The sequence below is a fragment of the Mus caroli genome, unplaced genomic scaffold (genome assembly GCF_978045245.1).
Source record: "Mus caroli unplaced genomic scaffold, Mus_caroli_1 scaffold_17, whole genome shotgun sequence".
In the NCBI taxonomy this organism is placed as follows: domain Eukaryota; kingdom Metazoa; phylum Chordata; class Mammalia; order Rodentia; family Muridae; genus Mus; species Mus caroli.
This window is the reverse complement of record NW_028227272.1, coordinates 17,916,052-17,930,003: the sequence shown is the minus strand read 5'-3', so window position 1 is coordinate 17,930,003 and position 13,952 is coordinate 17,916,052.

Sequence of the window (13,952 nt, the reverse complement as noted above, 5' to 3'; positions counted from 1 at the left end):
AGTTTGCCAATTGGACTGGACTTCCACTATCAATTTGTGTTTGAAGTTTTGGACTGGTTTGCTGATATTCTGACAATAAAGATTGGAATCACCCCCAAAGAACTATTTCTTCATTTAAAAAATTATTTTTTAATTATCCTTAATCTTTTTTTACAGTCCATCCATTATCACCTTCTTGTTCTTCCCTCTGACAGTTCCTCATCCCATTCCTCCTCCCTGTCTGTCGCATCCACCCCAACTAGCAGGAAAGTTAGGCGCAGGTCATAAGTTGGGGCAGCAGCTGCACCCTCTCCTCACACCTGTCACCAAGAGGATGCCCCCCCCAACTCCACCCACCCCACCAGACCTCCCCATTCCCTGGGACCTCAAGTTTGTCAAGGGTTAGGTGTATCTTCTCTTACTGAGGCCAGCTCAGGAAGTCCTCTGCTGTATATGTGTATGTTTGGGGGTAGGGGTGGTGGTGACTCTTATCAGGTAGTGTTTGCGGCCTGGTTGGTGGCACAGTGTCTGAGAGATCTCAGGGGTCCAAGTTAGTTGAAACTGCTGGTCTTCTTATGGGGTTGCCCTTCTCCTCAGCTTCTTCCAGCCTTTCCCTAATTCTACCACAGGGGTTCCCAGGAACTACTTCTAAACAGGTCCACAACCCTGTTTCCTATTAACCTTTCTTTTCCCCTACCTTTGGTCAGTGTGCTAGAAGGGAGGTTGAAGTGTTTAGGAACCCTTATTAAAGTAGTTTTGAAAAATCTAAGCCAACAAGAATCCCAGAGGTCCTGCATGTTTCATGAGAGTATGCACTTGGCTTTTATTATTAAATAAAATTTTAATTTTATTTAGTTGTTTTGACAGGTTGATGGGTATGTGTGTTTGTAGATTACTAAATACATAAATGCTTTATCCATATGATGTTACATATATGCATATGATCTCAGGACTGAATATTATCAACATGGCTGCCTAAAGAAGACCTGAAGAACAACAATGGGCATATTAACAGGGAACTGGGAAAGCTCCTTGGGCATCAACCCTAGACAAAGAGCTATAGGTAGCTGGGGAATGCTGACACTGGAAGAAATGGTCTTCCCACAGGAAGAGCCCCACAGTTGGTTATCCAACACCAAGGAGGCAGCATTGTCTTTAGGGCTCCATAGAGTTTCAGACAATGTGCAATTAACTATTTTATTTCTCACAGTTTGGGAGGATGTCCCTGGAGGATCTATCTGGTAATTCTTAAGTGTCTCCAACCCTACCACCTGTTTGGTACTGCCCTTTAGTTCCTCCCCTTAACATCTTCCTCTACAGGGACACCATGCACTTCCCAGTGTACTTCTTGATGCACTTCCTATTGCACTTCCTAATGTACTTTCCATGCACTTCCTGATTCACTTCCCAGTGTACTTCCCAATGCACTACTTGATTCACTACCCGATATACTTTCTATTGAACTTCCTAATACAGTTCCCAGTACTGCAATAGGGCACTTCCTTCCTGGCAGTGCCCCTGCCTTGGGGGGGGGGGGCTCCTCTTACCTTCGTTCAACCCTCACTCAAGTCTGCAGCATCCTGCTCCTCCTCAATCTCTCCACTCCCACAGCCTGGTTCTGGTGAACATTCCCATGCATCCCCCTTCCCTCAGCCTCTGCATCCTCCAGGCCTACATTCTCTCTCTCTTTTCATCCACCTCCCTCCCAGGCCCACCTCCCACCCCCTCAGCCCCTTCCCTTTCCAAATTCCTCAATTCACACTTGCCCCCCAAATTACAGTCTCTCTGTGGGAAAGGATGCTGTGAGTCATTCCCTGCTGTGTGTGTATGTGTGTGTGTGTGTGTGTGTGTGTGTTTTCCAAGGTAGGCCTGGGATGGTGAATGGTCTCTGTGTACAGCTAGGAGAAGCCAAAGGCCTGAGTATGCAGCAAGGCTTACCCAGAGGTTTAACATCCTGAGAAACTACAGTCACAATGCCTATCCCAACCCAACTTGACAAATCTGATCCTGTGATCTCTTGGTGGCAGCTTATGAGGCAAGGAGTAGGCACTACTAGGTCTTCGAGCCTGAATGGGCTCCTTTGGGACTAGACAGTGGGTCCCCTTTCTACAACATTGATGGGGCTCTCCTATACGGAGATTTGATATGCAGGATACACTGAACCAGACAGTGAGTCCCCCTTCCTGCAGCAGTGACAGGGCTCTCCTATTCAGGAATTGATATGTATTTGAGACATACCTTCAGTCACCCTCCATTGTGGAAGATGAAAGCAGTTAAGAGTTTTACAGTGGCTTTCCAGCAGACCTGGTTGGGCTGTGGGGGAGGCCCTAATGCATTTACGGAAGGGATGTGATCAGAACAGCTCTTGACAAAATGTAATGTGTGTGTCAATATGAAGCTACACACTGGTCCCAAACTTTTCATACAGACAGCTGTCCTTCACGGTGAAGAGTGAGAAAATGGCAGACTTCAAAATCAGAGTCAACGTGGATGAGTACTACAGGCTGTCTCGGCTGGGACAGCGTGTGCTGTTAGGAACATTCTGAAGACTCTTAAATGATACGTGCGAACTTAAGGGTGAGAGGAGTAGAATATAAATATGTATACATGGAATGATCACAGACATGTGACAAGAATAGGAGCCTGGAAGGAAGGAAACACAGCAGAGTGGGAGGCTTTTCTTTAGGGAAAAAAAAAGTGTTATGAGATAATTCGGAGATATATTAAGGCCAGTGGAATAATCCACCTGCCAGGCAGCACTGAACAGCAGAATCCCCACGGCCAAGGCTCCGGGGACCCTCCTTCCCCCAACCTTCTCGACGCCCTATAGTGAGGATTTCTAAACCCTATAGAATGGGTATTACTTGGTATAATACTGGGTTATTGTTCTTTGGTTTTGAGATACAAATCTCAAGTTCCTTCTGACCTTGAACTTGCTATGTAGCTAATGATGCCTTAAATTCCTGCTCCTCTGCCTGTACCTCCCCAGTGTTGGGGTTAAAGGCTCCCACCACCACATCCAGCTAGAATGCAGTTTTATTTCTTGTTTTTGTTTTTGTTTTTGTTTTTTCTTTTATTAGTCAAATCCTCACCATGTATCTCTGGCTGGTCTGGAACTCACAGCAATCCTTCTGCTTCTGCTGAGATTTTGGGGGCATCAGCCTCTGGGCTAGAGTAGAGTTTTAGTATCAACTATGAGGTTGCCCCTACTGCACACACATGGTAATTTATGGGTAGCATTTCTAGGCTTGTTGTTGGGCCAACATGATGCTTTGGGGTTCACTCGTGTTGTTAAATCTAGCTCTGTTCATTCAGGAAATAAGTTAATATTTATAAAGAAGCCTAACTGGGACACGATGCTACCCATTCTTAGTTTATTGCTTATTTTTTTCCTAAATTTTATTTATTTTCTGTGGGAGGTGCATAAGCGTGCCAAGGCACGCGTATGGAGGTCAGAGGAAGTTAGCTCTCTCCCTCCAACATGTAGGCTCCAGACTTGGTAGCAAATGGCTGTCCCTGGAGCTGCCCTGCCAATCCTGCTTAATGCTGATCATAATAAGCAAAATTCATTTTGTTGTGGAGTAGTATAATATTGTCAGTTGACTATATTTAACACACCAGGCATGGTTTCATGTGCCTGAGATCGTATCCCTCAGGAGGATGAAGAATCAGAGGCCAACCTCAACTACACCGTGAACCTGTCTCACAAAAAAGCAAAAATAAAACCAGAGACCTGCCACTCTGTACCTAGTATTGATGAACCTTAGCGCATATCCATTTGTTCTTATTATAAACCAGGTTCCCAGGGCATCTGGTCAGCATCACCTTGTGTGCATGTTGTTTGTACAGGATGCTCAGCAGGGTCGTTCTGTGGAATTGCAAGGCATACCTGGCTTCTGTGTTTCAGGTTGATGCCAGGCCTTTTTCTAAAGCAGCTTCTAAACTGTATCAGCAGCTTTTGGCATGATCGACTTTCTGCAGTTCAATGATGTGGACAGTTGCTTCTCTATGGCATCAGTCTGTTTCTCTAATGACTACAGTTTAGAGGTTAAGCATTTGTTCATTTGCATTTTGAGTCTGTTGCCTTTTTCCCCTGTCTTTCTGTCCATTGTTGCAATTTTCCCATTGATATTTAAGAAAGCATCTTTATTTCCATGTGTTCATTTTTGTTTTGTTTTGTTTTGTTTTAAGGTCTGCTTTGTTACCCAGGTTGGTCTTGAACCCTTTCCCTCTCATGGTCCTCTTGCCTCATTTTTCCAAGCATACTCATGCCATGCTCCACCAGGCCCACTACAGCTTACTTTTTAACCCCTCTCTGAACAATACAGTAACCACCTACTGTCAGCCCAGAACACTACATGCAAACTATTCACATATCTCTCTGAACAAAGGGAAATGTTTCTTCTCCCCATTGACCACAACAACCATTGGACTTCTTTTTAGCCTCTCATGTAGCCAAGGTAATAGGCTAGCACCACCAGGCCCAACCCAACGTTTTTTTTGTTTGTTTGTTTGTTTGTTTTTAGTTTTTTATGAAACAGGGTTTCTCTGTGTAGCCCTGGCTGTTCTGGTACTGTAGACCAGGCTGGCCTTGAGCTCACAGAAATGCAGCTGCCTCTGCCTTTTGAGTGCTGGGATTAAAGCTATGTGCTACCATTGCCCAGCAGCTAATTTTTAATAATGTAAGTAGGTAGCCCATTAGAAAACAATGAAAGATATAAGACACAAATAATAGTAGAAAATAGAATAATGAAAGACCCACAACGTGAGGACTCCCCCATGTTCTGACTCAGGAGAGGCAACACCCCAAATCACACAAGAAACGGTCTTGCTGCAAACTGCAAGAGGACTTTTATTCAAGAGCGCTCTCGGGCACACGGTCATACATCACGCAGGGGTAGAGGACTGTGGCACCCCGAGTAGCTGGGTAAGGGGGTATTTAAAGGAAGAAATCACAACTCAAGGAAGTCGGGAGGTCTTTGTTGGAAAATACCAAAGATACCAGTTAAGAGTCCCAAGGAAGTGCAAAGTCACAAGAGTCACAAGGAATACCTGGTAATTGTACAGGTTATCTCTCAAGACAGTTTCTAAGAGCCCCTAACAATAGCACATTTGCATAGTAGGTTCCAGCAATGGTCAGGGTGACTTTCTTTGAATTAATACTCTTTGAACCCAGGAAGCAGGTGGGTGGAGGAATGTCGCTATCTGTTTTATGATTAGCATACCTTGGAGCAATGAGTCACAGAGGTCACATTCCCAAGCCTGGGCCTAAAGGCCTAGAATTTTGTTTTTACGTTATACTTTCAATAACAGTATAATACCAGATTTAAAAAGAAAGAAAAATAATTATAAGACATTATTACATAAGATTCCATGACAGCCTACTTGAACATCTAGAGAAAATTATTTTTAAAAAATACAATTAACCACAATAAAAAGGAGAATTTAATTAGACCGGTTGGAATAGCAGAAAGTGGAAAAGTAAAAATAACCCAGGGGACAGTCTCATGTAGCCCAGGCTGGCCTTAAACTCTGTGCAGCTGAGAAATAACCCAGGAGACAGCTTCATGTAGCCTAGGCTGGGCTCAAACTCTGTGCACCTGAGAAGTAACCCAGGAGACAGTCTCATGTAGCCCAGGCTGGCCTCAAACTCTGTGTAGCTGAGGCTAGCCTTGAACTCCTGAGTCTATCACCTTCACCTCCCCAGTACTAGAATTAAAGTGTTCACCACTATGTTCTTCAAGGGAAGGAATCTGATGTGTGACAGAGAGTGTTCACCAGAAGTTAAGGCAACTCTTGTTAAAGCCATGGGGCTCACAGATCATTTCTATAGGTATCAGCTACCAGGAAGGAATGCTTGCCAGAGTCACCATACTCAACATTATGTTAATGCTCAGTTGCACTGAGACAAGGGTTGTGAAAGATGGGTTTACAGAGTGACAAGAATCTGAAAGACAAAAAATTCTGGATGTGGTGGTCATACCTATGTTTCCAGCACTCAGGAAGCTGAGGCAGGAGGATCAAGACTTTAAGACCAGGTTAGATTACAGAGTGACAGACCATCTCAAAGAAAAAAAAAAAAAAAAAAAACTCTACTTGCTGAAACAGAAATAAAATAAAATAAATGTGACAGATATTTATCGGATCATAGCAAACATTAAGCTGGAAATAAACAAACCTCCTGGAGGAGAAAGACCCAAGCTCTGGACAGATTCCCTGCTTCAGGGCAATGGCAATCCAGAGAGAGGAAAGGGAGAGAGAGAGAGAGAGAGAGAGAGAGAGAGAGAGAGAGAGAGAGAGAGAGAGAGAGAGAGAGAGAGAGAGAGAGAATGTATGTGTGCGTGCATGTATGTGTGTGCGTGTGTGTTCGTGTGTGTGCACGAAAGAAAGTCATTGTGGCAGCTGTTAGATGGGGTACTGGACAGAGAATGAAGGTGGAATTCTCTGAGAACAAGAAGAAATTGAAGGCTGTCAAGCACATGTATATGTTTAAATTTTGATTTATGCTTTGGGGTGGTTAGGGGGCTGGGGGGAGGGAGGGGGAGGAGAGGGAGCAAGAGAGAGGAGGGGGTTAGGCACAGAACTCAGAGCTTTGTACATGCTAAGGGCACGCTTATCCCTCTAGTTTTAAGGCATGCTTTAAGAACTGTATGTTTTTGTTTGTGTGCTTCTCTGCATAGCCCTAGCTGTCCTGGAACTCACTCTGTAAATCAGGCTAGTGTGATATTAACAGAGATCCACCTGCCTCTGTCTCCCTACTACTGGAATTAAAGGCATGTGCCAGTAGCACCCTGGCAAGAACCACTCTTTTGTCTGCTTGACAGGGAGAAAGGAGACAGTTAAAGAGCTAAGGCTATGTATGGCCCAGCCAGGACTGTACGATGATGTAGCTGAAAGAACTCACTGGCTTTGAAAGTGAATGCTGAGGCTGGAGAGATGGCTCAGCCCTTAAGACCAGCTCTGATCCTCTGTAAGAGCAGGACCATGCTCATGACAGCTGACATCACTGCAGCTGCAGCCTTCTCTTTTCCAATTAGGGGAATTTAATCCATCTCTAGTAAGTGGAATCTGTGGTGGGCTTTAGTTTATTTTTCAGTGCTGGGGACTTGCAGAGTAAACCACCTACTCGGCTATACCCATTTCAAGATATATTCTCTCTCTCTCTCTCTCTCTCTCTCTCTCTCTCTCTCTCTCTCTGTGTGTGTGTGTGTGTGTGTGTGTGTGTGTGTGTGTGTACACTTTGAAGACCGTGATTTCCCTCCCATTCCCCTTCTCTTTGCTTTGGTTTCTGGATTGTGAAGCCCATGGAGGCTGATGATTTGGAAGTGGATTTTGTTTACTAATTTTCCAGAGTCTGGGAGGAACCCATGCACGTATCTACACAGACTCGCAAGTCCAAGCTCCTGGTTCCATCTTCCAGGTCTAGAAACTATCCGGGACTGAGGACCAAGTTTAAATATTAACTGCAGTCCCCTCCACAGCCTGCCTTCCAGTATTTCCCCACAAATATTTGTGGGCTCCGCATTTCTTAGAAGTAGAGGATTTCCAGTAAGTGAAGCAGTTGGTGGCAGGGCTTGGAAATTTTGTGCCTCTGCACCTCCCAGGAGAGTGAAAAGCCCAAGCAGTAGGTTGTGTGGAAGGAGGGGACTGAGAAGACTGAGGGACAGCATGGAGCAGGGGGTGGGGGTGGGGGTAAGAAGCGACCTCTGCGCGCCCAGCTGTTTCTGATCCAAGCTGGACTCCTGCAAGTCTGCCCCTGCCTCACAGAGCTCAAGGCTCCACATATTCTGAGCTGAGGACCACCCAGAGAGAGCCTAAAGCAGGGACAGAGTCCCTCTGCAGCAGAACTTCAGAGAAATTAAAAATCCTCCCACTAGAGGGCATAGGTGTGCTTCACAGAACCGAGAGTCCTGGGAGGAGCTTCCAGGTCTGAACCAGCCTTCTGGGGTGAGGGGAAGGATTCTTGGTGCAGGGAATCTCCAAGCACCTCCATATGCACATCCCACACACCCAGGAGGCTGCATGGGCTCCCACAGGAGCTGAGTCAGCCCTGTAGATCAATAAAGTGACAGATGTCAATCACGTTAACATCCTGCCCTTGGGATCTTTATGCCTCTCTAGTCTGCATTCTGAATGGTCCCTTTGGCTGAATGTGAATTCTTTGTTGGCTGCTGCACTGTCTACAGTTCTTTATCTCGGTAGCTCATCACACACACACACACACACACACACACACACACACACATTCCAATGTTGCTTTTGAATTTTTCATATCCTCACATCAAAATGTAAATTCAGCTCTTATCACCATGGACTCTGTCAGCAACACTTCACTTAGCCTATATTGTAAAAGCCCAGCAGTGCGGGAATGTAATTCTGTGGTCCACAGCTCCTATTGTTTTATCCATCCCCCCCAACCCCCACCCCACTTGCTTTATACATTACGTGCTTTCCATCAGTCTGTTTGGAATTACTATTTTGAGGATGAATTTGAGAGAGAATATTTCTTCCTTCTCCCAACATGTGAGGGCTACATGGAATAGGAACTGGGTTCTGTAGAACTTTGGAATCAGTATCCACTCCCAAGCAAGAAGCAGCCTAGGGAAAGGTCCACTTTGCTGGGTGGCAAACACTTCAGTCCCTTTGGTTCCAGCAGCCTCTGAAAAGTGTGACTCTTCTTTTGTGATTCAGACATGGTGGCAGGGGGTAAGGCATGGGTGACTGCCTTCTGCACTCTGAAACTGGACCACAAGCTTGATCTGTGAGGTTCCTTTCCCCTGTGGGTGATCTCACCACAGCAAAGCACCCCTCTCTCTGTTTATTCTTCTAGGCCCTTTTTTAAAAAATGTCATTGTTGCTGGAAGTCACACACCTTTAATCCCAGAATTCAGGAGGCAGAGACAGGCAGATTTCCGTGAGTTCAAGGCCCACCTGGTCTACATAGTGAGTTCCAGGACAGTCAGAACTCTGTGAAAGACCCTGTCTCAAACAAACCAACAAACCAACAAAAAACAGAAAACAAAGCAAAACAAACAAACAAAAAAAAAAAAACAAAGCAAGACCGTATATCCTTGCCAGTATGTGTCCATTATACAGGACAATGGACTTAACTGTGACGCCTTCATATATGCACATAACAGATTTCCATCAACTTCATCCAGTACTTGCTTCTGTTCCTTGCATTCCCTTTTCCTTGTCAGCTGGCCCCTGGCCATCCTATGTGGCTTTTTAAAAATAAAAGTCCAGCTTTCAGAGCTAAGACAAGGGTTTGCTGTCTCTAGCTTTTGTAGTTGTCTTGGGAAGGACAGCTATTTCTAAGGTTCTAGTTGTGGGAAGCAGGTGATGGGATCTCACCCTGTGTAGGACTTGAACTTGGATCCTTTTCTAATTCACTCACTGTTGAGCTGCACAGAGTACTTCAGAGAGCACTGCAATACTCAGAGAAATCTAGAAGTAACCACTAGCGATCAGCAGGCCTGTGTTCTGTGCCTAGCTTAGAGAGCACAGCCCTACCTCCTTGATTGTCCATCCACACAACAGGCATCTCTCATATGGTGCTAAGATTCCTGTGTGATGACCTGCTGTAGAACTCCACCAGTTGCTGTGTAAGTGAACTTCTCTGACACAAGCTACCTAGGAAGAGTGTGTTCTTATGTGGTTACACTCACACACACAATTGCCTTCACCATCAAGCCAACTTCAATTCTTCTAACTGTGCATACAGTGTGTCTCTCTGACTGGTCTGGGGTCCCTCTGGTTGCTATCTGTGGGACTTAAAGGTTTATTTAACCTGCAAAAGTAAGGGGCAGGCTTTTAAAAGTTCTACCATGTTTTGCTGAGATCTGTGTGTTTATTCTCTGGTCTGCTGTGATGCGAACAACCTCTGTCATACATTCTGCTGCTCACATCTGAGATACTCTGTCATGCTCTGCCGCCATAGTGGACACACTTCTTTAGGCATATATTTTTCTCCATCTGTTTTAATAAGGGTTCTCTTCTAGCCAACAACCCCTCAGAGGCAGTAGAAAAGAAAGGTTATTAGGATACACGGGAAGTGGACCTGTTTAGAAATAGTTCTTTGAGGATGATTCCAAGTTTTGTTGTTCTCAGTCCAGTCCACTCAGCAAACACCAAACATGAATTAGCAACTGCAGTTAAATCCAGAAGAAACCTTAAGACTTGCCAACCACCTGAGTTTAAGGCAGGGACAAGAAGTAGGATCCTCATGAGAAGTTCTCAGGCAAGTATCTCTCTATGAAGTCCCCACAAGTGACCTCAACAAACCAATGTAAGGCGAACCAGTACACGTGTGTCCTCAGCAAAGCGAACCAATGCTTGAGCTCCCACTGTCTGTGGGGTCATATTTATATTTCTTCTAAACATTACTCATCCATTCACGTGTATGCTATAGCAAAACTTCCATTCATGTGTATCTGTTTCAGGAAAACATTCTTTCACATGTCTGCTTTAGCAAAATATCCTTTCACCTGTGTGCCCCAGCAAAACATTGTTTGGCATACCTGACTTTCCAAAGAAACCAGAAGTTTCCACTTCACCTCTGCTGCTGAGATGTGATCTCTTTCCTCAGTGTGTTTCACACACTGCAATGGGCTGAGCCCCTCTGACTCCTGGAAGCAAAATAAACAAAAACAAAAACAAACAAAAACCCTGCCTCTGTTACAGGGACTTGAAATTAAGTAATATGAACAGTTCCATGGTTAAAATTCTGTCTTCGTCAACAAGGGACTCGATTATAAAATGACATGGAATGGGTCTTAAACAAAAGCTGGTAACTTCTTGAAGTTCTGGGGCCAGAAGTCCAAGCTCAGAGCAGCAGCATATACCTGAAGGCTTCATGGCTGGGTTCTGGTGAGAGCATCATGGGTTGTAGACAGCCACCTTGTTGCTCCATGGCTTTTCCTCAGCAAAGGATTCCTACTCTTCTTGGTGCTGATTAGATTTTGTTTTGTTTTGTTTGTTTTGTTTTGTTTTATCTTGTTTTATTGCACACAGATTGATACAGCCCAGGCTTGCTTCAGACTTGCTAATGCTGGCCTTGAACTCAGGATACTGTTGCTTCCATTTCCCAAGTGCTAAGATTACTCACCGAGCCTGGCTCTAACTGAATCCTGAGAGTTCTGATCCTAGGACACTATTGAAATCTAAATCTAGATGCCTCCCAAGATAAATAAGTATTATCATACCGGGAAGCTCAGGCTTAAGCAGCTTTCAGGTCAGTTCCATCTCAATTTCTCCAAGTCCTGTGTCTGAAATGGGTGTGTCTTTAGCAGTAGGGTCTCCATGTTCTGGTAGGAGCCAAGGGCAGTAGCAAAAGCATGTGTTGTTTTGAGACTTTTGGTTTCCCCTGACCAAGAACTCAAAGAGAAGATTCCAATGTGTAGTGGTTTGGATATGTTTGAGCCCAGGGAGTGGCACTATTTGGAGGTTTAGCCTTAGGGTAGGTGTGTCACTGTGGGAGTGGGCCTTAAGATCCTCTTCTTAGCTGCCTGGAAGCTAACCTTTTCCCTTTTTGCCTTTGGATGAAGATGTAGAACTCTCAGTTCCTGCTGCATCATGCCTGCCTGAACACTGCCATGCTCCTGCAATGATAATGGACGGAAGCTCTCAATCTCTGAACCTGTGAGCCAGCCCCAATTAAATGTTGTTTTTACAAGAGTTGCCTTGGTCATAGTGTCTATTCACAGCAGTAAAACCCAAACTAAGACACTAGGCCTGATCCTGGAGCTTTTATTAAATAGTCTCTAGGAGGGATCTTTATTACCCCAAGTGGTGTAACTTCTTTTAAAACACACTCACACACACACACACACACACACACATTTTTTTAAGTAAACATGAAATAGGATGTTTCTGTATGGCGTTTTTTTCTTTTCTTTTTATTATTCATTTATTTTATGTATGTGAGTACACTGTAACTGTCTTTAGAAACACCAGAAGAAGGCGTCGGATCCCATTACAGATGGTTGTGAGCTCCATGTGTTTGCTGGGAATTGAATTCAGAACCCCTGGAAGAGCAGTCAGTGCTCTTAACCGCTGAGCCATATCTCCAGCCTTCTGTATGGTGTTTTCAAGCATTATTATTTCTCCTTCCCCTCCCATTTCCATTTTCCCTTCCCTAGCACGTATTTCCTCCTATGCCCTTTTCTAGATGTGTGTCTGGGTATAACAATAATACTTTTAGAAGGAATAGGAAGAAGACACAGTAGGAGTAGGAGAGGTGTGAGAAATAATGGGAAAGAAATAATATAAATACAATGTTCATGTTTGAAACTCTCAGAAAAGTCACATTTGAATAAAAACATAAGCAAATTAATAATTACTACCATCTATCAAGTGTTTATTACATATAGTAACCTATTAAAAATCACTAACATCAGCTGGGCAGTGGTGGCTCACACCTCAAATCCCTGCACTAGAGAGGCAGAGGCAGACAGATCTCTGTGACTTTGAGGCCAGCCTGGATTACAAAGAGACTTGCAGGAATGGTGATGCAAACTTCAATCCAGGAGTCAGGAGGCAGAGGAAGGAAAGTCTGTGAGTTCAATGCCACCCTGGTCTACAAGGTGAGTTCCATGACAGACATTGTCTACATAGAGAAACCCTGTCTTGAAAAACCACCACCACCACCACTACCACCACCACCACCAATAACAACAACAACAAAATTGAGACCAAAACAACTTGTGCATAGTCCTGTGTTCTGCATGTGATGGAGCCGAATTCAAGTTATTTTGCTGTGAACAAACGTTGGACTTTGTAAGGCCAGTAGTCTTATAAAGACCTGGGTCCATGCTCAGACCTACTCCATTGGTTGCTATATGTGCTGTTCTGTGTCTGTCCTGTCTGAACCACAGTTTCACCTACAAAATTGGTTTCACAATGTCCCTTGTCATAAAGTTGTTTGAGGATTTAATTCTGTGGTGTGTGTGTGTGTGTGTGTGTGTGTGTGTGTGTGTGTGTAGCTAGGTGGGAGTGCCCAGGAAGAGAAGAGTGTATCAGACACTGTTGCGGTTTGGTCTTTTGCTATGTATTGTAATGCTAAATTCTGTACTGGGAGGGTCTTGTTCTAAGACCTAGTTCTCACTTTTACCAGGTTTTTTAAGGCAAACTTTGTTGCTTAATTTACAACTATTGGTTAAATAAAAATGGCTACAGCCGATTACTGGAGGGATTAGAAACTCCCAGAAAACACTGCTGCTAGGAGAGGTTAGGAGGTACTTTGCAGCTACAGTTGGTTGGGGCCTGGAAAGGTTTTTCACTCCCAGAACTGCTAGGAGAGACATAGGCTGAGGTTCTCCCAAGAGCTTTATGTTTCTCTGGAAAGCCAACTTTCTGCTTGGGCGAAAGAATAGCTAGAGCTGAGGCTGGTGCAGAAAAAAAAGCAGCCTAATTTGGGCCCACTGAGTCTCCAGCCTGGTGTCAGGAGAGAATCACCAGCCCAACCAAGCATGGCAGGGCACATGGACCAGAGACTACTGGTGAATGCCTGTGGGCGAAGGCCTAATGCACCATATAAGCATGGTAGTATGGAGAGGCCTAGCCAGGGATTAATGCACCAGGTACCAATTAAAATGTCCCAAGAATCTAAACTGATAATGTACTGCGTTTAAAGAACAATAAAAAAGAAGAAAAGTTAGGTATAAAATATAGAAAAAATTATTTAATTTAAATACAAGAAAAATAAAGTCCTAAGCGAGAAGTTTTATAATTAAAAAGAAAAAAATGTTTTCTATATTTGGGAGGGAAGCACAATGACAAGCTGCATCTAGATTCAATACAATTATGCTTTGCTTATCAGCATATAAATGAGTGCTTATTTCAATGATTAGATTTTTGTATGCCATGTTTGGGAGAGATCAGAATAAGACAGACTTGGATAAAGAAGAGACTGAGAAATTAGATACTAGATTAGAGACCATAAATCAGAAAGAATCTTTAAATAAAAATAAGAC